Below are 25,929 nucleotides of genomic sequence, written 5' to 3' on the forward strand. Positions count from 1 at the left end.
AAATTGGTCGTAAAATGGATTTGTACCCTGACCCTTTAGATACACTAGCTCTAGATAAGCCATTAACAGTTAGACAAAGTTCTATAAAATTTCTTGATTGTCATTGAATATTTAATCGTTCAGGGAAACTTAAGAATAATACAAGGGTCCAAAATAGAAGGACGGTACTATTTGTTTTTGATATTTTTTACCCATTTACCATGTAACCGAAGTTGTTACTGCTCCATCGCGTCACATGATCCATTGGAAATAAGATAAACGTGCCTATCATGCATAATGCATTAACTCCGTTTATAGTAATCATTGAAATGACACTCTTCTGCGCAAACAAGCATAAAAAAGTTGACTTTTGAAGTGATTTTGGCTTTAAATTCGCGTTCAGAGTCCTAAGAAAATCTGTACATTCTGTGCTACCCTTATGAATTTTATATTTGATGTAAACAATGGGCTGAAAGTTACATGAATATTTCTGAATACACGTTTTTATAACATTAATTTACGAACCATATTTAAATTTTTTTCTAAAATGGTTCTTGCATACACTGTGATGTACGGGAAATAAAGTTTACACGTTAAATGCAGAAGAAGAAATTGGTGACATTGTGAGACGCGAAGTATCAGTTGTGCACATTAGGAATCTTGAATCTACCATGTAGGTAAATGTGAAAGATTACTATAAGTCAGTGTTCATCTGAATTGCTCATATCCAGAATATTTACTTTATGGCTTAAGATGTAAATTTTTTGTACACCTAGGATCAATAACCACAGTGGCGCTACATTAAAATTCTCGATGTTTGTAGTGAATACCTCGAGATTCTTAATGTGTACAGTTGGTACTTTGCGTTTCACGTTTTAACTTCACGTTTTAAGCATGTATACATATTCTTTGTATATGTATAGCATCTTATCTACCAAGCGACAACGCGTGACGCTTCCCTTAAGCAATTGATTCATTAAAAAGTCAACACAGAGTTCTTTGTATTTATTTCTTAAGCAGCACAAGGTCGTAGTATCTTACGAAACTTTGAAAAAATACTACAAAATCTTGGTCAACTGCTTTGTATAGATTGAAATTTTCATTAAAAAGAAAAAAGATGTATTTCCCAGGGAAAATTACACAAAAAGGTGACAAGGTACGTGTTATACTAGTGTGTTCTGTCAACTATATACTTAGATCTTACGTGTACGTATAGATCACTTGTGTTTGAAGTAGAAAAATGATGACAGAGACGAAGAAATAGACTTGCTGTAGAATTGCAGAGCGTGCAAAGAATAAAGGAAGACCTGTGCGCATGTGCGCTCCTAAAACAGGGTGTGGTAAAATTTTCGCTTATAAATTAAAATATACCTTTCAATATTACTCGTAATCTAGTGACTACTGTTATTTGAATAAAAAAATTTGTATAATATAAGTTGATACGTTATGATGACAACGCGTGATTGCTGCAATTTTACAGATTCTTATTTGTTCTGATGACAGAAGGATTGCCATAGCTGATTTAGCTCCAAGTTAAATAATAAAAAAATTTTATTCATGAAAAATTATAAAGAAGCTTGTTATGAATTTAAATTCGAAAATGTAAACATATATTTAACAAAAAACATATAACATATAAAAATAAAGACCAGTTATCAACAATAACAATTCATCCAAAAGAAAAATGATAACTTCATCCATATAGAAATATTGTCGTAATGACATCAATAATTTATAAACATTAAATATTGAAGTATAAGAAAATTTTGTAACCCTTGTTTAGCAAACAAGTAAAATGCGGAAAAAATTAGAATTAAAAAACTTTCGTATCAAATTGACAATCACATTCAGACGGAATTGTATCGAATAATCAATGACTGTCTATTTTTTTGTACCCCTACCAAAGGTGGTCCACCTCCTTAAGGGGGTTTGATACAATCTTTGTGTGGGGTGGCGAAGCGGAGTCAGAGGTGTGGGACCCTCACGGCATCACTGGCAGAACGTAATACAGTTTATTTCTCTAATATAAATGCATCAATCTCATAAACCTAACCAAAGTTTTTTTTTTATTTTAAAAATGATGATCTCTTCAATTACAATACAAATAAAAATCAAAGGATCGTGTAATTTCGCAGTATTTGTAATATCGAAACATTTTTTTTTTCGATTTTTTAACTATTACTAAGGTGTTCTATTTTTAGGTTATAACAATTTTTTTATAACAACCCATGTTAAGTTGCTCATTTTTTATTTTTAAATATCCTAATAACTACGTGGCTAAGACCGATCAAAAAATGAACGTATGTTTTTTACTTCACACATAGAATGAATCAAAAACTAAGTTAGAGCTTTTAGCCATTGTCAATATGTATTGAATCTCCTTAAGACATCTAACGTTATCCTTTTCTAAAAAATTGATATAATATTTATTGTTTTTTAAGCCTGCAAGATATTTTCTTAAAGTAAGTGCTCAGTAAATTTTTATTTAAAAACCAAAATTTGAAATACTTATGCTCCCACTTTTCTCTATAATATTGTTTTAGTTTTTTCATATTCTCACTCTTTACATTTAATTTTATTAGTTAATGACGGATCAGTAAAAATGTAAGCAATCAGGAGTTAAGAATGAAAATAAAATGATTGTGAAAGATGCATCTATCATTGATAATGTTAACAATGAACATAAGTAAGAAAAAAACGTATGGATAAAAATAATATAATCGTAGTTGTAGTCTCATCATACTCAAATTTATCAGTTAATGACAGAATATGCGTGTAGGTTTTCGATTATTAAACGTGAATTGTAATATGTTTTTTCTCTTTCAACCTCTTTAACTTGAAATTAGAGACACTAAACTCAGAAAATTTTTTTTACCGATAGGGCTTTATTTCAGCTTTTATTTAAACTGATTAGGATCACTAAAAATAGTTTACTACTTTATTGCTTGTATTACAAGTTAGTTTGACATTACATGTATATCTTGCCATAATAGGTCCATTGGACCAACAGAGCCAGAGAAAAAGTTTGGTAAATATCAGTTGCCTGAAGGCAAGAAAAACATAAACTTAGATTACATTTTTTTTTGGCTGACAGAATTGGAACTGACTGAATGAGCTTTAGATAGTTTGTACAACTCGTAGACGAAATGTTAAGATTTTTCTAAAACTAGCTATTACTATTAGATACTGTTTAAATAATAATAGACATTTAAATCTTTTCAAAAATTGCGAAGAAATGATAGTTGTTCAAAAATTTTCATGAAAGTTGATACTTTTTCAATTAGCACTTACTTTACGAATAAACATACTCACTGTTTTTAAAGTAAAACAATTTTGACGACCTATTTTTCAGATATAAATCAGGTAAAAAAATTTTAAACTCCAATTCAATAATAAATGATAAAGCTTTATAAAGCTTTCTTAACTAAAAAAAAACTTTAGTAATAGTTTATGGACATTTTTACGATAAAGAAACCTATCGTTCTGTATTCCATTGATCTTTCAAAATCATCAATTCTTTTCTTTAGTATACTTACAATTAGAGTGTGGATTCAAGATTAATCGTTCTTAATTAGTTTTAATATATCACTCAACAGCTTTATACAATTTTTTTTTAATCCTCTCTATGATTGAGAAAATGTTGCTTTAAGTATGATGATATGATAATTAACAGCTATGAATCCGTAGAAATACTTTAGTTCTATTAGCAATTCGTGAAAAATTGAAATTTTTTTTCAAACTATGCTTTTATTTCTAAATGATTATCAAGCATAATTCAAGTAAAAGTTACATTCTTACTTTGCATTTTAGTAATTGTTAATCTAGTTGACTATGAAATTGTTTTTTTTTTTTTTTTTTAATGTAAAGTAACGTTGTCAAGAATTTGTACTTAATATTTATTTATAGTCATAAAAAATTTTTTGATTATAAATAATTTTTAGTATGGAAATTTTGATACTAATTCTTTTTTGTTTATGATTTTTTTTTTAATGTTGTACTTTAATAAATCTGTAATCCATAAACCTTGACCCATACGTAAAATTCTTATTAACGTTGTTGCTCCAAGTATTAAATTGAGCTCTAGATGTGCTGGCTCTTTATGACCACTATTTTGTATTTTAATTGAAAAATTTACAATTCACAAAAATTTCATCGTCAGATTGACGTATACTTTTGTAGGTTTTGTAATCCATGCTAAAGAACATTTTTAGTTGCTCTTTTCAGTTGGTTAAGAGTTGTATTATTTAAAATAAATAATTATTCATAAGAAGTTCAAGTAATTTTGTTCATTGAAGAAAAATTTTAAATTATGTATCACTTATATTCCATTCATCAAGAACTTTAAAAGTTTTGAATTTTTCTTTCCCTTCTTTTCATCATTGATTCTATAAATCTTTCTATTAGTCAAATGAATTGGAGTGGATAAATTTGTAATAGAAACAAGATGACCAACGATATGATGTTGAATACTTTTTAATATTGTTATACTTTTGCCTTTTTTTTTTTTTTTTTTAGTAAAAAGTATTTAAAGTGAAAAACTTCATAGAACAATTAACTTTTTTTTTGATACGGAAGTCTTTTTTTAAATGCTGAAAGTATACTCAAAAGCGCTATTACTGTTGATGAATTGTGGGCTTATGATTATGATCCCGAAAAAGAACAACAGTCTTAACAGTAGAAGTTATGTGTATCACTCAGATCAAAAAAGGACGTCAGAGTCGGAACATTGTTAAGTCAATGTTGATTTTTCTTTTCGATTATGACGGTGTTGTACACCATAAATATAATTCTAGCAGTAAAAAAATCAACATAGTATTTTATCTTCAAGTTTAAAAAAAATTGCATACGGAAATTGAGACAAAATGGCCTCAACTTTGGTTGAGCGGACTGGCTTGTTCACCACGGCAATGTGCCATCGCATTCATCAAACCTTGTGCAGCACTATTTAACAAGTCACTAAGTTGTACAATTTTTTCAGCCTCCGTACAGTCTTTACACATTTTCCTGTAACATACAGACGATTCAAGCAGATGTGGAAGATGTACTAAGAGCTATTTCGGATTGACTTCCAGGATTGCTTCAAGAAGTAAAAACTTCGCTGGAAATACGTTGTCCAATCACATCGGGCTACTTTGAAGGATGACGAAGACTAAAACCAGCGTGGAGGTATCAAGGTATTCTGGACACATTTAGGACAGACCTTGGACACGTAATAGCAATATGCAATTGCAACTTTGAAGTATACATTATCACTCTTCTATTTTCATCCTAAAATATACAATAAAATGTTCACCATTTAATTACTGTTGATTTAATAAAAACAAAATTGATTGTTTTTAAGATTGCACGAGATAAAAGAGCTTACATCTTATGGGAGCGTAATTTTCAAGCTACATAATTTTTGTGTTATTTTTTTAATTAATAAATTGTGCTTCCTTGAGTATCCCTAATTTTTTATTACCAAAAACTTGATTTTCCTTAAAAATTTGTCAAAAGTGTTATATGTAGGGTTTAAAACTACATAACATCATTTATAAAAATATCTCAAGTTATTCTTTTAATCAGTTGTATTTAAGGATCCTGTTAACAGATGTTTAAAAAAAAGAGCTTAAAATATTTCTTTTTGTTCTTCGTAGAAAAAAAACTCAGGTTAAAAAAAAGGAAATTAAAGAAAAAAAAGTAATGTAATAATATATGACAAAAAATGGAATGAAATAAAAAAAGACATAAAAAAATACAATGGAATGAGAAAAAAAAAATGAAATAAAAAAAAAGAACGAAAAAAAGAAGATTAAATAAAAAAAAAGGAAAAAAAAAAAATACGTAAAGGAGATTAAAAAAAAATAATGGAATGAGAAACAAAAAAAATAAAACAAGAAATGAAAAAAAAAACCAGGGGGTATGAATGGGTCATGGGACCCACGGTAAGAACAAAGTTCTTTAAACATGAGATGAATATAAAGACACACAATTTCTCAGGTAACAAGGGGGTCCCCAGATCCATATGAAGAACAAAGCTCTATAAAAATAAGTACTACATATATGAACTACATTACTACGTTTTATTCTTTTTCTTATTTAATTTCATTATTATTTTTTAATTTACTTTATTTTTTTTTTTTTTTTTTATTCCATTGAATTTTTTCATGTCTTTTTTGATCTCATTTTATTTCATTACTTTTTTTTTTAATGCATTTCGTTTTTTTCATTATTTAAAATTTTAGTTCCTGTATTTTTATTACATTTCTTTTTCCATTTTTTTTTTCATTTCATTTCATTTTTTAATGTCTTCTGATTTCATTTCCTTTTTTTGATTTCATTTTTTAATTATTTTCCATTTTATTTTTCTTATCATTTCATATTTGTTTATTTTATTTTTTTTCCATTGAATTTTTTTATTTTGATTTTATACCTTTCTTTTTATTTTTAATTGTTTATCGTTGCATTTTGTTTGAATTTTTTTATTTAATATCTGTATGTAAATTTTTTTAAAATTATTCTTTTTGTTACTTATTTTTTTGCAATTGTTTAGCCAATTAATACAAATTTTGTTTTACTTTTACATCATTATATAATGACATTTTGCCATTATTTACTTATCAAATTCAAAATAAGTGCCCTTGAAAACCATTAAAATTATATGTAACTCGAAATATACATGTACAATGATCTTGCATAATTTATTTATTATTGATTTTACAAATTACTATATTTGTATAATTATGTGACATTGTTACATAATTTGTTTGTCGAATTCGAAATAAGCGCCCTTAAAAACCATTGATACGTTCTGCAACTCTGTTGTATATGTTTATTTTAATAATTCTTTTATTTATCAAATAATTTATTTATAATAAAAATTATTAGCATTATTTTAATGCCAAAAAAACATTAGGTTTAAAAAAAATTGGTTGGTATTTTATGCATTAAATGCATAAAATACTAATATGTAATGCGTAATAACGTGCCTTATTCGATTTAATCTACATAATCATATTTATGCTAATTAAATTTTTTGTTTTTTTTTTAAATTTGTTATTTCGAAAAAAAATTTTTTTTTTGGAGGAAGAGACTTCTAGTAAGCGACTTCCGTTTTATGGAAATCTGTCATTTTTTAAATTCCAGTCCCCGAAGCATGCGACATAAAGAACTTCATTTTAATAAATAATCAAACAAATAATTTACCATTAGTTTAAAGTGTTTTCAGTGAATGCATATAAAAATGAAAAATAAGTTACGAACCACACGATAAGTACAAAAAACCGAAATTCAATAGTCGGCAGCGCTTGTAGCAGAGTGGGTAAGGTACTCGATTTGAATGCAAGAGATCGAGGGTTCAAATCTCCTTCTTAGGAAGTGCAGCACGGTTGGAAGATATAGGGTGGGGTGAGGGGAAGTTTGTAGGGGACTGACGGTGAGGGAGACGGGGTAAGGGAGGAAATGCAATGAATTAGGAGGAAGAGACTTACGGTAAGCCACTTCCGTTTCATACAAATCTGTCGTTTTGAAAATTTCAGCCCCCCCCCCCAGTACACGACAAAAAGAACTTCGTTCTAAAAAATTTCGTATTACGAAGTAAAAAAATGACATTATTTCTCATTTAAAATCATTCTAAAGGGTAAATCTTCTTCTTATTTTTGTTACAGCCTCTAGATAAAATAATAGTTTTTTACCTCATTAAGTTTTATAATCGTACATTACGTCACTAAGGCACAAAGTACAAATATGAGCACCTGAAAGCGCGGTGGTTGTATGGTTGTATCCGAGTTGCGTATTTTGTTTTTCGTATCGAGGGCGCAAAGTGAAATTGTGTGTCCATAAGTACACTTTGCGCCCAGTAAATCACTTCTAGCTTTCGGGCAGAAAAGTATTTTGCTGTTCGCGGGCCCAAAGTTATTACAAGGACTCAAAGTGTGTCCCGAGGGTGCAAAGCGGCAGTTAGACCGGGCTCAAACAGTGATAAACCGGGAAAAATTATTCGCACCCAATTTTTTTGTGCTTTCGTGTTCAAATATAGAAATGTATTTGAAAGTTCATCTTGCCACCCAAGAATGTAGTCAGGTATTGTTTAAACAACTTTTTTGTAAACAATTTCGTCAAAGTTGTTTTTTCGATCTGAAAAAAATATTCTCGGATTCTTTTGCACATTTGAAACAAAAAACCAATTGGAATGTATATACCTAAACCCCACAGTTCTCGAGTAAAAAATTCCCAAAGTTTCGAAAAACGCATTTTTCCCGATTTTCAGGGCTCTACGAGACTACTAAATAACGATATTTTTATATGTTACAACACATAAACATTAACTACAAACCTTGCTCTACAATCTTCAAAAAAGAAAATGTCAAAAAGTTGAGTGGCAAGATTGTTTTTGCATTAAACGTTCAGGGCGTTTCAGAGCGCGATCCTGCTTGAGTGTATACTTATATATGCGTTGCGTGTCTCAGCGTGTAGTGAACATATATAGGGAAGTGGAAGCGCACTCTAAAACGCCCTGAACGTTTATTGCAAAAACAATCTTGCCACTCAACTTTTTGACATTTTCTTTTTTGGAGATTGTAGAGCAATGTTTGTAGTTTATGTTCATGTGTTGTAACATATAAAAATATCTTTATTTAGTAGTCTCGTAGAGCCCTGAAAATCGAGAAAAATGCGTTTTTCGAAACTTTGGGAATTTTTTACTCGAGAACTGTGGGGTTTAGGTATATACATTCCAATTAATTTTTTGTTCCATATGTGCGAAAGAATCTGAGAATATTTTTTTCAGATCGAAAAAACCACTCTGTCGAAATTGTTTACAAAAAAATTGTTTAAACAATACCTGACCACATTCTTGGGTGGCAAGATGAATTTTCAAATACATTACGATATTTTGATCACGAAAGCACAAAAAAATTGGGTGCGAATAATTTTTCCCGGTTCATCACTGTCTGAGCCCGGTCTAAGTTGCTCTTTGTGCTAATGGTAAGAAAATATAATACAATAAACTTTTCCCAGAGAGCGGCATTGGCTCAGTGGTAAGCGTGCTTGTTACTAATACAACGCTGTTCTAGGGGTCGTAGGTTCGATTCCCGGTGAATGCAGATTTTTTTCAAAAACTGTTTTCATCGAGAAAAGTTCGTATGTAACCCTGGCTGTTTTGGGGCGGGTTTTTCCGTGGAATTTTTCTTCAGAGTAGTTTCAGAGTTTTTTCCTTGCCTCACAGGTCTTCAGGCCTAGGTGAATACGAAACAGTGTTAGGGCTATAGGTAGGGATTAGCGAATCCGATGCCAGGTGTCGGGCAGGGATCGCTGGCTTTACCGGCGAGGAGTGATTCCTGGAACATGGGGCTTTTCCGGTAATGCTTATTGGCCTAGATCCGATACTTCGGCAGAGTGCACTGGCTTAACTGGTGAGGAGTGGACATCCTGGAATATGGAGTCCTCTCCGAGGAAAGGCTACGCAGTAGCGAGTGGACCCGATGCATCATTGGTGCAGAGTGTCAGCTTAACTGGCAAGGTGTTCCACCATTGTGCCCATGGATTCAGGTATGATATCAGTAAAAAGGGTTGGAAATAAGTGCGGCAATACACCTCCACTCATAGGTGGTGAGTGGGTGGACCCGGTGACTAGGCCGGCAGGCTGTCGTGGTAACCCGGTAAAAAAAAAAAAAAAAAAAAAAAAATCCACCTGGGACGTTTCTGAGGGTTGGGTGCAACGTCAGTAGAAAAAACAGTGTTTGACACACAAATGCCATCTATTTAGGGCTACCTTACGGTTTTTGGGGTCTTCGCAGGACCCTTGGATTGGAAAGTAGCTCCGGTGATCGCACTTTTGTAACAAAAACTACCATTTTACGATGTACAAAACTATTTTGTATTCTTTTTTTTGCTTTTCTACTGCCAAAATATCCTTTTTTTACCATGGGCACACTCAAGCCATACTTCGCGTCCTTGTAATCATAATTCAAAAAAAAAGTGAATGAAAATATTTTAAGAAAGCTTTGCTCTAAAGAAAACTTTTTAGCCGTTTTTAGACTGTTTTGCATAAAATTACACTTTATTTTTAAGTGGCTCGGTGCTTTTTTTAAAAAGAAGGATTAATACTTTATTTTTCAATAACTTGCCAGTACAAGTAAAAAATATCTGATATAGAGACCAGAAGTCAGCGTAATCAATATTAATTGGTTTTAATAAATTACTAGTAATCTTACTTTAATTAGTATTCCACAGTTTGAAATACTACAAATTTAAATGAATTTCGCCTCGTTTTAATGCTGAGTTGGAGAGAACTTTTCCCACAGTTGCTCATGTAAAAACCAAAATAAAATAGATATAGAATTATGTTGTGTCATTTGTTGTGATTTTTTAGTTTTTAATGGTACATTATTGAACTTAAAAATTTCAGATTCATGTTGATTTGTTTCAATAAAAAATGTATAAAAATACATTCGAAAATACTATCAAAATTATAATTTAAAGATGATCACAGGGTGTGTAAGTGCGTACGTGCACGCACACGTGCATATGTGTAAGAGTGTGTGCCTGCACATATACCTGCTATTTTTAAAAAATTTTTATTACCATATTTGCTTTTTATTTTCTAAATAATGAGTAGTATGCACGTGTTTCTAGGAGAATATCAAATAATGCAAATATGTACATGAACTCGTAACTTTTTTATTAATGTATTTACTTATTTATTTACTTCTAAAACAATATAAATTTTTTGCAAATTTAAAGTAGGCTATTGATTTGTTTACTTAGTTAATTTAATATTTTTTGTAAAATGAATACTTGTTTAATATCAGAATTAAAAAAAGTCTTTTTTTATTAGTTGTAGAATGTATTGATTCCGACATTACATGTAGTCAAATACTACATTAAAAACTGCTAAAAGGATCGATTAGATGAGCCATGTCCAACCATAGTAATAACATTGCGTCATCTTAAGCCAATAGAGAAACAATTTAAAGATAGTGTCCGTGTAAACCAAAGTATCATGTGTTACATGGTTTAATCTAAATTTTAGCGTTTTGAACGTTGAATTATATTTTGCTTCTGCTATGTGATCTTGTTAGTGAATGCAAGAGAAATTTAAGAATAAAACACTCACAGGTATGTCAATGAAAAAGAACAATCTATTTTTATTGAATCAATGTACGTCACAAAAAATTAATAAAAACATAAAAAAGTAAAACGCTTGCTTGTGAAAAGATAACAATAAAAACTTAACTACTAAAAGATAAACGAGTAATTGGATTCAGTTTTTAAATATTACTGACTCTTTTTCTCAAGCAAGTATAAGCCTTGAGAAAGTAAAGTTTAACTAGTAGACTTCTGCTGTCTCTGGGAAAAAAATGGATGTGCCATAAGAATAACACTGCACTTCCGCTTTTTTTCCTGGAATGGTAGACTTGTGTACTACTAAATAGGATTTTTAATACGATACCATCACCATGTTTTGATTTAAAAACGCTGACGAGGGCCATAATCTTTTTGAACAGATAATGACTAACGCAAATATGAGAAAATATCTTATCTTTATAAGTACCGTGAATATACTGCTCAACTTCATGTATTATGGATCCTAGCAACGTAGAAAAACATGAAATAAGTGAAGAAAATTACGTTGATATCATAAGCGTTGGGTTTCCGTCCTTAGATTTTGCCCTCAAATAGTTGCCAGCGCCTCTCACGGAAAAACTAAAAGCTGATTTAAGTAGGTTGAGTATTGAGTGACTCTGATATCGATATTATCGAGTATCGAAAAGTAGAAACGATAATGTTTGGTCTGGATACTTGAGACGACGGAAATGTCACTATAGCACAACAGCAAATGAGTGTTTACGTTCTACAGGCTTTAATTTCGTAAATATTAAGAAGCTGAAAATGAATGTCTAATCCAAGACGCTCAATGTCAAATATAACATATTTTATTGAAGATCTGTGGATCGATTACACGTACAAGAACTTTACAGCAACTCGAAAAGTCCTATGCAAACAAATTTGCTTTTACTAATAATATTACTTAAGTAGTATCATGACACCCGAACAAGATGACAATGCCAAAACTGTATTAGTTATCTCCTTAAAGCTATTTCATTAATTTGATCTTAATATTACTGTATATTAGAAAAGTAAAACCATAAATTATTATAAGCTAATGCTTATCGTCTGCTACTTTAAAGAGACTAAAACAAGTTCATCAATAAATAACCTAAGTATATAAAAAAACATATCAAGACAAAATTTTTGCCTAAGTGCTGAGCAGTTGATTAATACAGATTTTGCATAACAATCATTTTTAGGCACCCTAGTTTCAGTTAAACGTCCCCTAGTCTCTGTTGGGATATTCGTAACGTAGGTGGTATATTATCTATCAAGACTGGTTATTTTAGAATAAAAATACTAAATATAAAGCTTGTTACAAAATTAACTATTTTCAGGATTTACCAGACTGGAAAAGTTTTTTTAGTTCTTGGGAACGAACAGAGAAAAGTTACAAAAAACGGAAAAAATAAACACAGAGATCAATGCTTTTAAACAAACTGTGGATTCATCAGTTAATATAACACCCACTTAAAAGTTTCTTCAAGATTTTGTTTTTTTGTTGTCTGTTACACCAGCAACAATAAAAATATTATACAGCCATTGGAGAAATTTCAGCTCGTGCTGAGATACCTACCAACTATTCTAATGTAAAGACTTAATTAATCAACTTTTTGTAGTTCTTAAAACATTTTCTCTTTACATTACTGTCTTAAATTGTATGGGTTAAACCTCAAATCACTTTTAGCAATGGTCATCTGTTGATAGATTGAGAAGATATATTATAACTATTTAATCAATGAAATGACCTCACTCCGTAAGAAGGTAGGCAGATAAAATGTATGTATCAGCTTTGAAGAATTATATGATGCAAATTTTGAATTATCATTATTTGCAGGCCCCTTAGTTCTCCGTAAATGTTTTTAAATCTCTATTTACATATTTGTAATGTGGTTTGTGTATTATTTCTTAAAGGTCCAACTTTGTTTTCGATAAATTTGTACACATAAGGTTTATTCATTAGACCCTATGTTATTGTTATTAGTAGATTTACAATATGTAAAAAAAAAAAATAATAAAAATTATACAGAAACAGCAGCGTAAAAAACGTGTACTCCGTTTGGTAGGAAAAATATCTAGTTAATCTTTTCTACGCTAGGCTTATGTATTTCTGACATGCTTCTAACAATAATTTCTGTAATATTATGCAAGGATTTAACAACAAGACCTCAGATAATATTTTATAAGAGGATGTATACATATTGTGGCATATGACAATGTATACTAGAATTTACGAAAATGCTTATATTATTCATATGTTAATTTAACAGTTATATTACAGTTTGATCGCACTTTACTTTTTTAGGATTTTTAGTTTTTCTTTTTTTTTTTTTTTTATGTATTTGAACTTTTTTATTTCTTAGCGTTCTTTTTGCCACGTTCATCTTTCCATCTTTCACTTTATTCATTTTCTTCGTTGGGTTCTACATTGCTATCAAGATTTTGTCCTTTTATTTCCTTCATGTCCATGCCAACCTACTCTTCTTCCACCTCCACTATTTCCACCACCTCTTCCATTACCTCTACCTCCTACATTTTTTCCCCCTCTGTGGAATTTTCTTGATGTTATATTAAGACCTAAAAGAACACAAAAATTTAATTTTTTTTTTTTTTTTAATTTACGTCATTTAAAATGTAAAACATGTATTTAGCACAAACTAAAACTTTACTGCTCTGAAATCATTCTTGATTACAATAACAAGTTTCTAATGCTGTGTTTTATTGTTATTAATAGTTTTATTACTATTATTATTATTACTATTATTATTATTATTATTATTATTATTATTATTCTCATTATCAGTATACAATTGAAGCTTTTACTGTTTTTGATGTAATACATAAAACAATTTTAAAACCGTGGAAAATTTCATAGCTTATGAAATATAAAAAATTATTTGGTGTGACAAGTGAAATACATAAGAGGGACTCTATAGATAAAATTAGTAACTTTCCGTATCATACAATGTAGTACATGAAATTTTGCAGCAATCGCACCTCTAGAATACTATTTTGGTCACAGGTATTCCTTATAAGAAAAAAAACCTCCAACAAGCGATCCAGGACTTCACACATACTTTCCTATCCGGTTGTTATTTTCAATACTTGATTTTAAATTTAACTTTACCATTTTTTGACTCTCTTTATCATAACTCTGTCCCCAAAGGTTAGAGACAGTTGTTTAAAAACAAAAATAAAGTACTTTAGATAAGCTTAGTCTTCTTGTTTGAAATGTCTCTAACACAGCCAAATGTCCATATTTATTGACATTTACTGCTTTATAAAAGAAAAAAAGTTTTAAGAATTTATTTCGTTGTTAAATTTTTAACCTTATTCAGCTTATAACTTTTGCTGGGGACTATATTATTTAGTAATTCAAAAAGGAAATAAAAGCTTATCTCCAAAGCTTTGTTTTCCTATTTTGAAGAACTCTGTACGACGCACGTTAGGGACCATACTCATCAAACACGTGATAATAGATGTAACACTATATTTTCTGATTTTTAAGCTATTGCATAGCTTTTATCGCGGGCTTTGAGCACGGTGATCAAATAAAGAAATTTCGTAACAAAAAAAACCTAACACCCCTCACTCCGCTTACCATGTAGCTCGGCTGAGCGTTCGCTTAACGGATATGAATATGGTACGACTGTACGAAGCTCGCACGGATCGAGACAAGCTGCTCCGATATCGGTGAATAGTGTTCTAGTCTGCGGAAGAAAACTAAACGTGACCTTGTCAGCTTACCGTCACTGAAACTAATGCCAGGCGTCGCTAAGTAGGTGGTGCTCTGAATTGGGAAGCGTGAGATTTAAAAATAGAAACCCTCATAAATAGAATATAAACGTGATTAATTTGGTAATCCCGTAACCTGATTAATTGGAATATTAATATTCACGCTGATAATTAATTAGTTAATCAATTGTTAATTACTATTCTGTTTGAGTATTATACATCATAAATTAAAAAACATTTATATATTATTGTAAACATTATTTTGCTCTAATTTCTTATAAGACGGTGAGTAAGAATTATTTCATCCAAATGTCCTTGTGGCTTGATAATATTTCTCCGCTAAAAAAAATTAAATTGCATGGTCTACTGATATACACAAGAAAAAGAGAATGTGCAAAAAATTAAGTATACTTTAACAAAATAACTATTAAAAATATAAGTATACTTACCTGTATATTTGGAACCACAAGATTTGATTGCTCCAAATATGCAGATAAGTATATTTATATTTGTGGAGCGCGCGGTGGCTCGGTCAGCTGGGTCGTGGATTGGCATGCGGGAGACCGTGGTTCAATTCCCGGCCAGTGCGACTTTCGGGCAAGTACCTCTGTGAGTCTCACATGTGCTTTTTCACCACGGAATGCTCCTCGAGGAGGGTTTAGGCGACCTCCTCGCAGCATAATTGCCTAATTTCCCCCTACCCCCCTCCCAGTAATGGGAGGCCTCCTATCCCTCTTCCCTTCCTTCTCCAAAGTGCTAAGTGCCCTCAGTAGTGCCCTTATTAAAGGAGCCGGACGTAGAGCACTATAATATAAAAAAAAAAAAAAAAAAATTTTTAATTTGTGGTTAGCTATCGAAATTATTAATGTTATAATCTGCAATAATAGTTCGTAACATAAACTAATTTATTATTATTTTCTATTATTACACTACGTACAAGTGTGACATCTTCAATTTGTATAACTATTCGATTAACATGATACTGGTAAGACAACAAGAAAAGATTTGAAATATTCAATCATATTCATTACAATAAATTATTAATGATATTAGACTTAGCAATTTTCTTATTCTTTTAGTATTGACGTGTCAAATATTAATCGATCATTCTCTCTAGTGATTGAAACTGACCATCTTTGCCTGTTTCACGAGCTGTGAAAACTTTTTTTATCGGTCACCAAGCTCAAAAAGTGTCACTTGAATTAATATCAAAGAAAAAACTTGAATTAATGTTTAAAAAAAAAAAAAACTTCATGAATGAAAAATAAACAAATAATTACAATTGCATAAGTTGATGAAAAATGCTACGGAATAGCTTTACCGTGGCAGTCCCCGAGTGCTACACGTCTGATTTTTTTCTACTACTTTACTCAAACCTACAGAGTTTTTAAAAAAACGAAAATAATTATTTCTTTTAAAGCATTTGTATCCTTTTAGAGTTGTTACAAAATAAAATAGATCAAATAGGTGAGCATTTGAAGTATAAAGAAAAATCAAAAATAAGCAAATTTTAATTACTTTACTTTTTTGAGATTCAGTAAATCATTTAATAGTAATAATAATAATAATGATAATAATAATAATAAAAATAATAATAATAATTGTTGTTATAATAGTAATAATATTAATCATAATAATAATAATAATAAATATTGTAATGATTTGATAATTATGGTTCTGTAATATTTTAATATATCATCGAAAGTAAGGAGTGAAACGTTATAAACAACTTCATACACGGAGCATGGTTTGTATTTATATATTATATGTATATTTTCTGATCTGCCAGGAGATGATCTGGAGGGAGTCAGGATAGGGTAGAACTGTTCTTATTGTCAGCAATACTAGTGCTTTCACGCGAACTATTTCGGAAAGGCTTTTGCATATCCACGACGAGTATTCTTATCATATAGTAGTTGTTGTGACTCTTTCTCACGAGTAATCTTTGCTCGAGTTGTCGTCTTCTCGATGACTTATCAATAATTTTACTTGTGGTGAGGAATTGTCTTATTTTTATTTGGGAAGAAAATATAGGTGTTAAATATATGGATGGAAAGATGAAATTCAGGGTGCGAGCCCAAAAATCATTCTTACTACATTCATATATGTACCAAAATCAAACAATAGATACAAATGCTCCAAAATTAGGATTAAGTTTGTGATTTATTAAAATTTGTTAATTTTAATATAATACACACGAGTTTGATCTTTTATCAAAGCATACAGAGCTAATCTTACTTATATTAATTCTGTTCGTTTGGTCTTGGCAGAGCCATAGTAGAAGGACAGTGAGGTATAGGGTACGAGCCTACTACTCTCTATTGACTCCTTGCTGGGACTGCCGCTTTCCGCCAATTCTCGCTTGCTCATCACCACGGTTTTCTCCCACTTGCTATAATATTTCTCCTTTTTCTAAAAAGTGTGGAATATTCGCTTTTAATACTATAAGAACAGTTTTTTTCGTTATATTATAAGTATATCTACTATGAATATTAATGTAAGTATAAAAAGTGTAAGTCTGAGAATAAGGATAAATCATAATTAGATTCGCCAATTCGACTTTTCATAAAACTTTAAGCTTATTTGTTATGATATTTTGAATGTACATTGGGTAGAATGGAATTTTCCGTTATACTACACATAGGCACATACTTTAGTTTAACAAACGTTCGTGTGTATTACTTTCTTTGTCTTTCTGTCTATTTTTTGGATACCTGTTTACTGTGCGTAGTCATGCACGTGCGCGAATTTCGTTGGCTCTTTACTGAAGACGAATTAAGATGGAGTTCGAATAAACACAATTAGAAGATCCTGGAAAAACTTTGCATTATAGTCCAAAATTGATATTTTAAAACAATCCTGTTCACAGGAAATAAATTTTTTTAAAAAAGGTGGAAAAATGATACTAATTCTAATGTTAAGTAATCATATTCTACAAGCACAAAATATTGAAAAAAGCAATGAAAAAGGCCTACCTGTATGAGTACAATAGAGATCAAGCGAAAGCAAGAAAGCGCGAGAGCAGACCGTCAATGGCTCTTTCTATCTCACTTACTTTTACAGGTACTGCCAAAATGCATTTTTCATTTTTTTTTTCTCAAAATTTTGCGCTTGTCGAAACAAAATTAAAAGTGCTTATTGATAGAAAACTTTTCGTCCTACACGCTGATATTTTTATTTTTTCTGTATATCAAACCGTTGAAAAGTATAAACAAAACGAACTTTAAAACATAATTTTACACAATTTTGACATTTATAGATCTTTCAAAAGTTATCATAACTATTTCTTTCGAGATCGGTGGGCTCAATTATATATAATATGAAAAACGCCCAATTATAGATCAATTTTCTAATTCACAAGTTTCTCGGTTGATGTCCATAAATAATAAGAACAACGATTGGATTGGCGTGCTGCGTAGCACAATTGATAAGGTCCCCAACTACAAATCCTAAAGATGTAGTTGGATTCTCAGAGTAAGTATAATTTGAAAATTTTATTTACACACAATATATATGCGACCGTGTACATATACGAGCTATTCAATTCTCGTATGCTATTCAATACATGTATGACATTTAATTAACATAGAATTTTCCATATAGCTATAGTAATACGGATAATACACCTTACAAACGAGAGAAAGGTGGCAGTGGAAAAGAGCGTGGAGAAAGAGACAGAGAGCCGAGCCGAGCCGAGCCGAGCTGAACCGAGGTCAAGTGGAGATCGTGCCATCTCACGGGTCACTTCGTCACGATTGTCGAACTCCCAAGCGCGCCAGTAGATGTTTTAGATTAAAAAAATAAAATAAAATAAATATACAGAAACGGGCACCATACATGTCAACATTTTAATATACTCGCATGTCATTAAACACAGAAAATTTAATATTTTTCACACGAAAAAATTAGTAACAATTTATTTTAATTAGCAGCAGAACAAAAGGCTTTACGTTTTTATAGAAAGTCGTAATGCACAGTTTCGTACATCATTGAAGAATTATTTATCATTTACTGTTGTAGCGGTAAATTATATCGATGCGAGTACATTTATCAATGTAAGGCTCTTTCTTCATGATAACTTATACAAAGTATACATATATCAGAGCCACTATGTGTTGTATGTTGGATTCTTAGACACTGCAAACATCTGACGTGGTCTGTTGTCAAAAAGCAGAATATACAAACGTTGCTTACATTTTCTGATATGTGCAACAGTAGCTGTTAAATGTACATTCTATAACTCATAGGATAAAAATATTTTCGCATCGGCCTCTTACGTCCTAAGCGGTCCATGTAGTACATAATAAAAATGCTACAATTAAAGCCATCTTTTAGAAGATGCCTTGATTTTGTCAATACTTTTTGAATCCAAACGTTAGAAGGTATGGTATTAAATGAATGATTGGCTTATATTTTGTCAGATTGCTATAAAAATGCAATAAAATTTTATAACACATTTTAGATTTATTATCTATATTTCTTAAATCAATTTTTGATGGATCAACATATGGAAGGCTTCTTGTTTTCATGTCAATAATGTAAAGAAGCCAATGTTGAAAAAACTCGTAGGGCAGAAGTATTGTACCATCAAAATCACTTGGTACGTGGTATAAAAAGTAATCAGCTAATGACTTAATTCGACTGATAAAACCTTTGCGTCAGATTAATTATAGTGTTGTCTCATTCTCTCTCATTTACGGTGCAAAAAGAATCAATAACGTCACTACATATGAAACCTGACTGACCCTTTTCTAGGAAACATTTATAGTCAGACGATGTTAATTGTATTTTCCAATTTTTTATGTATAATTTCGGTCTGTAACCATCTGCAGTAACAAGACGATAATAACGTATTGGATGGTTAATTATGCTTTTGTATCATCTCACAGTACATGGGTGCATTTTAAGTTTGTAATATTTGCAATCGGCTTGCACATCATTCGAAAGTATATTTTCGACTGGAATGGTGTATGAGTGTTCAACTGCATTACTACAGAAAACAGATTTTTTCAAGGATTTTAAATCTTCACATTCAAACTTTTTGAGTTGCAATTTAAGTCGATCTAAGTTATTTTTAATCGAATCTTTTTGACTGTCATTAGCACCACTGTTAAATTTTTGTGGTTTTGGTAAACGTATGCTAGAGTTTTTATCATAACAATCATTTCTTCCTCTAGTCCTGAATTTTTCTTCCTTTTATGGAGAACGAGGTCATCATTATTGTGAGTTAACATTTTTTTATAATCACTGCCTTCTGTACTAATTATTGTATTTTTTTTTACTTTTTTGTTAAACCCGTGTGGTGGATTAATGTTGCACATATCGCTTACGATTTTAGCGTCATTAACACTTACATTTTCTAAAATTCTCAAGGATTTATTGTAGATAAAAGTTTCTTTGTGTAATACAACTAGATTATCAATACTAGAGACATTAAAACTATGTTCATGAACATCTTTCTCAACTGGAAAGATGTTCATGAACATAGTTTTTATGTCTCTAGTATTGATAATCTAATCTAATTTTGCAGTTTAGTAGTTCATCATCTACAGCTTCATTTGCTATCAATTCAGTAATTCCATAAGCTTCGAGATCTAATAGATCTTGTTTAGCTGTAGACTCAGTATTTTTTTTTTTTTTTTGTAAGAGAAGAGGTGAATTTTTGCTCTAACATCCATTCAGTAGGCTTAAATTTAAGATTTCCTCCATCATCTTTAATGTATTGAGCAGCTAACATTATAGAACGTGCTGTTTCAAAAGCTAGTTGGCCTCTATTTTTCGATTTCTCTTGTTGAAGTTTACTTCAAGTTCGTTCGGGCTGTGCATTTGAATTTGGTAGACATAGTACTTGAAACAAGAAGTCTGATATATTTCTAAATAAGTATTTGTCGGTTTCCTTATCTTGGACTTTTCTCATTTTAAACCAAAACTCTTTGACACTTGTGCAATTGCTGAAATTAGTTTTAAATTTCTCTGGAAATTCGCACTTAGTAAGACTTACCTATTTTTGGTTGATCTTTTCTTGCAAAGTATTTTGATTTGAAACAATACACTTAAATGCAGCAAAAACTTCTCTTATATCAGGATACCTTTTAAAAAATTCTGGATCAAAAGCATTATCAGGGTGAAAGCATTTCAAGTGTTTTTTGAAATCATCAAAGTAAAATTTTGTTTTGAGCTGTTGACATACTATTATTAAAAATGATTTTTAGTTTTTACGAAATATGTTTATGTCATCTTCTTCCAATTCACTGTCTTCAAAAATATTTTCGGTAGTCTGACCAATGCATACTATGTTAAATTCTTTATACTGATCTTCATCCCCAAGATTGACAGAAGAAAGTCCATAATTTTCAGTGCAATGATTAATATAACTTTCTTTTATGAACGTGTTCAAGTATGAAACATATAATTCAGAAACTAGATCTATATTTTTTGGTATGATTAAATCACCTGCTTGTAATTTTTCATTCATTTCGGCCATCAAAGAGAACTTAGTTTTCATAAAGGTAAAGTATGCATGCTTAACGGGGTTTTTTAATGTCCTCACAATATATTTAGGGCCTTTGAAGTTTTATACTGAGAAGACTTATTCTTCCTACATTCGTAAAGAAAGAAAATATTTAACGCTGTCCATCTTCTCAGTATGCACATTATACAGACATGATATGAAAATCACCTTGTTCCACGAGGGCATACAATTATCAAAGGATCAAATCTTAACATTTTTGTGCCTTCCTAAAATCTCTTTTTCTTTTAGAGCTAGAAGACATGCAATTATAAATGATAGATATTAATTATGTGCACTGTTTTGGCAAGTCTTCTACAGCTTCTTGAGCACACAAGGGCTGTATGTGATATACACACTTTATTGTCATAACATCAGGAAGTTCATCGATTAATGGCGAGCTGACAGAATTGTACTCTCCTATTAGAACATTTGCATTGCCTGTACAGAGAGACGTTATATTTTTTACATCAATGTCAGCATTTAAAAATGTATTCATAATTTTGGCGTACAATGTATCTACATTAGCAGGTTAATTATCATCCTTATCGTACACAGAAATGATGTCATATAAAGAACTTACGATCTCCTCTTTTGTTTCATCCACGTTCTTAACATTTTTACACAAGTAAGAATCAACAGTGTGGTCAGTTAATTCGTCGATCAAAATAGAAAATTTTCTGGTTTTTAATATTTCTGACATTTTCTGCGAATGAGCTAGGGCTATGATATTGTTAACGATATGTTGGACCTTTTTTCGGGATAACGATACACTTTTCATAATATTTAAATAATTACTAAATCTTTAAAAAATAGAACAAGATCTTCCGTGAAATGGAACAATTTATCAAAATAAACACACATGCCAGGAACTTTGATTTCTGCAACTGCTACTGATAGTCAAAGATCTTCTTTTTGGCCACTATTTATGAGATGTTTCTTCGTTAATAAATGCTCATCAAGTACTTGTCTATGAAATGCATATTCTTCATTACGAGTTAAATATTTTACTTTCGGATTTCCAGCTGAATTGCGAGTAAATATTGAATATTTTAAAACTTAAAACCAAAGCTTTCGAAATAGTTGTCGGTTTATTTTCCGATCAAGAAATAGTGAATTTTGGAAATCTGAACTTATAAAGGATAAATCTAATAGCGCCTTGTCAAGTGTTTCAGTCCCTAACTCAAATTCTTTATTGACGGTGGGTTGTGATACCAGACCGTTGAGATTCAGGGCTAAATTTTTACAATTAATTGTTGTTCTTGAGAGTGATTTATCTGTTCTTCAATGTGTTAATTGCGTTCATTAATTATCCTATTAGCGATGTTTCGTTCGTTATACTTTTTAATGTGCTTTGCAGATTGAAGATGTCTGTCTAAATTAAAGGTATCACGTTTTAATCTTGTACCGCATGCTTTACATCAGAAGTCTTCGATAAAATGGGGACTTCTGCATAACCATGAGGAAAAATGAGGTTCTTTCTCCTAAAAAACACTATATTCCCTTATTAACAAATAATTTTTTTGTATAGCCTATGCATATGTAAATCTCCATATGGATAAAATGTTCCTGTACCCCTGTATTCTGTAAGAATAAATCACGTAAAAGTCGTAATTGTCGTTAGCATTTAAAATATCTTATTTAGTACTATTATTTTTCGAATATTATTGTTTGCTTTTTTCTCAGACATATGGAGAGATAAAATAAAATGTACTTTGATGAATTAGTTGTAGTACATTTAACTGTAAATCAAGTGAGGGAAAGACAAGTAAAATGTAAAATATGAAGCAGTGCTAATTTTTTTTATTAGTTACGAACAAAAACTATCTAATAAAGGTTTAATAATTAATTGTCCAAATAAGGACACCGTGTCAATAACTATGGAATTATAATTTAAATATAAATCAAAACTTATTGAAGTGAAGGCTTGTAAGAAATAAGTCGAAAATATTTTCTAATTATGATTGTAAATTCTTTTCGCTCACAAAAATTGCGGAAGTTATTTTTTTTCTGTGGATAATAACAATACAAACAACACAGTAGATTAAAACGTGGACTAAAATACTGCATGACGGTAAGAAAATCTCAAAAATGTAAAAACAGGGTTTTGCAATTAGTGGGAAAACTAAACATTTGACAAAAAAATATATCGTAGTTAAAAGGAATTGTATAACACTTAATTGTGATAGTGGTAGATCAAAAATCAGTAAAAAAGATAAATTATAAATATAAATGTATAATTGTATGAGAATATTTTATTTTGTAACGATGTAGTCAGATCATTGTCATTTTTTATTTAAAAACGTTAAAGAATAAAGAAAATTATAAGCAGTATGTGCGTAATTTTGCATACAGCTACATTTTGAATTCGGAGGTTTTCCACTTCCAGACATTAAAAGCTCTTTTTTTGGTGCAATCAGTTTTTGTGATACGTCTAGTTAGCCAAATGACACGGAATTGTTGGATGGTGTAGAGAAACTCCTTGTAAAAAAAGCGCTTTTGAAAAATTGGTCTATGCTGGCCCAGAACTTTTTTATGGACATCTTTTCGAACGGCTGTTTTTTCGTTTTTCAAAGTTTCTCAAAAAGTTTTTAATGGATTTTCATAAAATTTGGTATGTATGTTGAGGCTTCTAAAACACATTTCTTAATATTCGATGTGACGCAAGTTACAGATCTTGGGGAAAATGTCGAAAGAACGCGTTTCTTTACCATTTACTCGAAAACTACTGGGCTGATCGGGGCTCAACAAACCTTATTCGATTGATTATTTGATACAGCGTTTTCAACTACCATATGGTTTTTTGTCGAATGCGTGGTTTTTCTCTGCTAACCCCAAAAAACCGTTCTTAAAATTTAAAAAAGTGAAAAAATCCACAACATCTTATTGAGATTAGGAAAAATAATAGATATATAACTATTTTTTATTGTAAAATTGTAATTTTTCATTCCATTCATTTTCTATAATAACTTATAATTTAATATTAAAATTTGACTATGCTTAGCTAATTTCTACTGATCTTATTAATAAAAAGAATGTAGGTTTTGGTCTCGTGACAATTTTTCTTATAATACATTATAAAGAACAGAAAATGAATAAATTTATTGGTAGGATATAAAAGTTGTAGTTTTGCCTTTAAGATATGACTCATTATTTTCAGAATTATAACGATTATGTGTATGAATCCGTGTAACATATTTTTTTACCTCAATAATTATTTTCTGTACGTGGAATTATTTTAGGCCTATCTGGGTTTCTTTTCGAAAAACGATTTGCGATCTAATTTTGGAAGGTTATATTGTTACAAAAATTTTTTGAAGATTTTGTCAACGTCTGTATGAGTTTTCCAAACATCCCATACTAAATAAAAAAATTTTTTTGACTTGTTCTTTTCAAGATACAGTTGAAAAACCAAAAAGTTCAAGTTATGTTTGTGCATAGTTCAACCCCTCTATATTTGTGCACCTTGATCATGTAGATTCCCTTTAGGGTACTCGTAGAAATTGTTATTTTTAGCCAATTTTGCTTTCCTTTCGAGATACAGCGTTTTTTTTGTTCTTAAAAGTTTAATTGTCGTATTATACATATTTAATATTTTACGTACGTTTTTTTACATACTTATGTACAAATGAAAAGATAAATAGGAAAAAAGAACGATTTTTACTATGTTTTTTTGAAGACTTAGAAAAGATCAAACGATGTTTTGTGTCAGACATTATTTACCTGATAGTACCTTAGCTGTAACAGAGGCCCAGTTCAGCTCGTATTACAGCCACGTTACGATTTCCACCATGCAGCAGTAGGTATACCTACTCTACATATAGAGTATACAGAGTACTATTAAGAGAGAATCTATTATATATATATATATATATATATATGGATTTTTTTTATAGGGCTATACATCTGGCTCCTTTAATAAGGGCAATACTATGGGCACTAAGCGCTTGGAAAAGGGACAAGGAAAGGTCTGGGAGGCCTCCCATTAAAGGAGGGTGGTAGGGGAACTTAGGCAATTATGCTGCGAGGAGGTCGCCTAAACCCTCCATGAGGAGCACTGCGTGGTGAAAAAGCACATGTGAAAAATCACAGAGGTACTTGTCCGTAAAGGCGCACTGGCTGGGAATCGGACCACGGTCTCCCGTGTGCCAATCCACGATCTAGCTGACTGAGCCACAGCGCTCTCCGTTATATATATACATAAAGTAACTACAGCGCACTATTGTGCATATGCGAGAGGGAGGAAGAGAGAGTAAGAGAGACAGGCAAAAAGATACCTTGTTGGCAACGAAGTCAGCGCTGGCTGGTATACGTACAGACAAAATATGTAGATACTTATTTGCACAGCAGCGTTTGTTTGCTCGCTTGCTCCTTTCATGGGTTAACTCCCCACATAAGGCACTGTTAAAAAAATTTCAATTCAAAAAAATAACTAAAGATTCGTCTTACTTGAGCTTGTCAAGATTTAATCGCTCTAAGAAGTACGACTTTGAGTTAAGTGAGGTGACAGAAAAAGGTTACTCTAATGTCTATTAATTTTAATACTAATTTATGAAGTTTGAATATTGATAAGATAAGTTAAACATTATTTCAAAGGTTTAAAAAGGTATTTTGAA

The 25,929-nt window shown here is 30.8% G+C and overlaps 1 protein-coding gene across 2 annotated transcripts in view; it reads left to right on the top strand.

Annotated features, from left to right (window-relative positions):
* Positions 1-25,929, top strand: part of LOC106640139 (uncharacterized) — a 520,358-nt gene that overhangs the window by 289,428 nt on the left and 205,001 nt on the right. The gene's annotated exons all lie outside the window — the stretch shown is intronic.

This window comes from Copidosoma floridanum, unplaced genomic scaffold, assembly GCF_036245765.1.
Source record: "Copidosoma floridanum isolate Cflo_tuat_1 unplaced genomic scaffold, Cflo_Japanese_pri ptg000004l, whole genome shotgun sequence".
Classification (NCBI taxonomy): Eukaryota; Metazoa; Arthropoda; class Insecta; order Hymenoptera; family Encyrtidae; genus Copidosoma; species Copidosoma floridanum.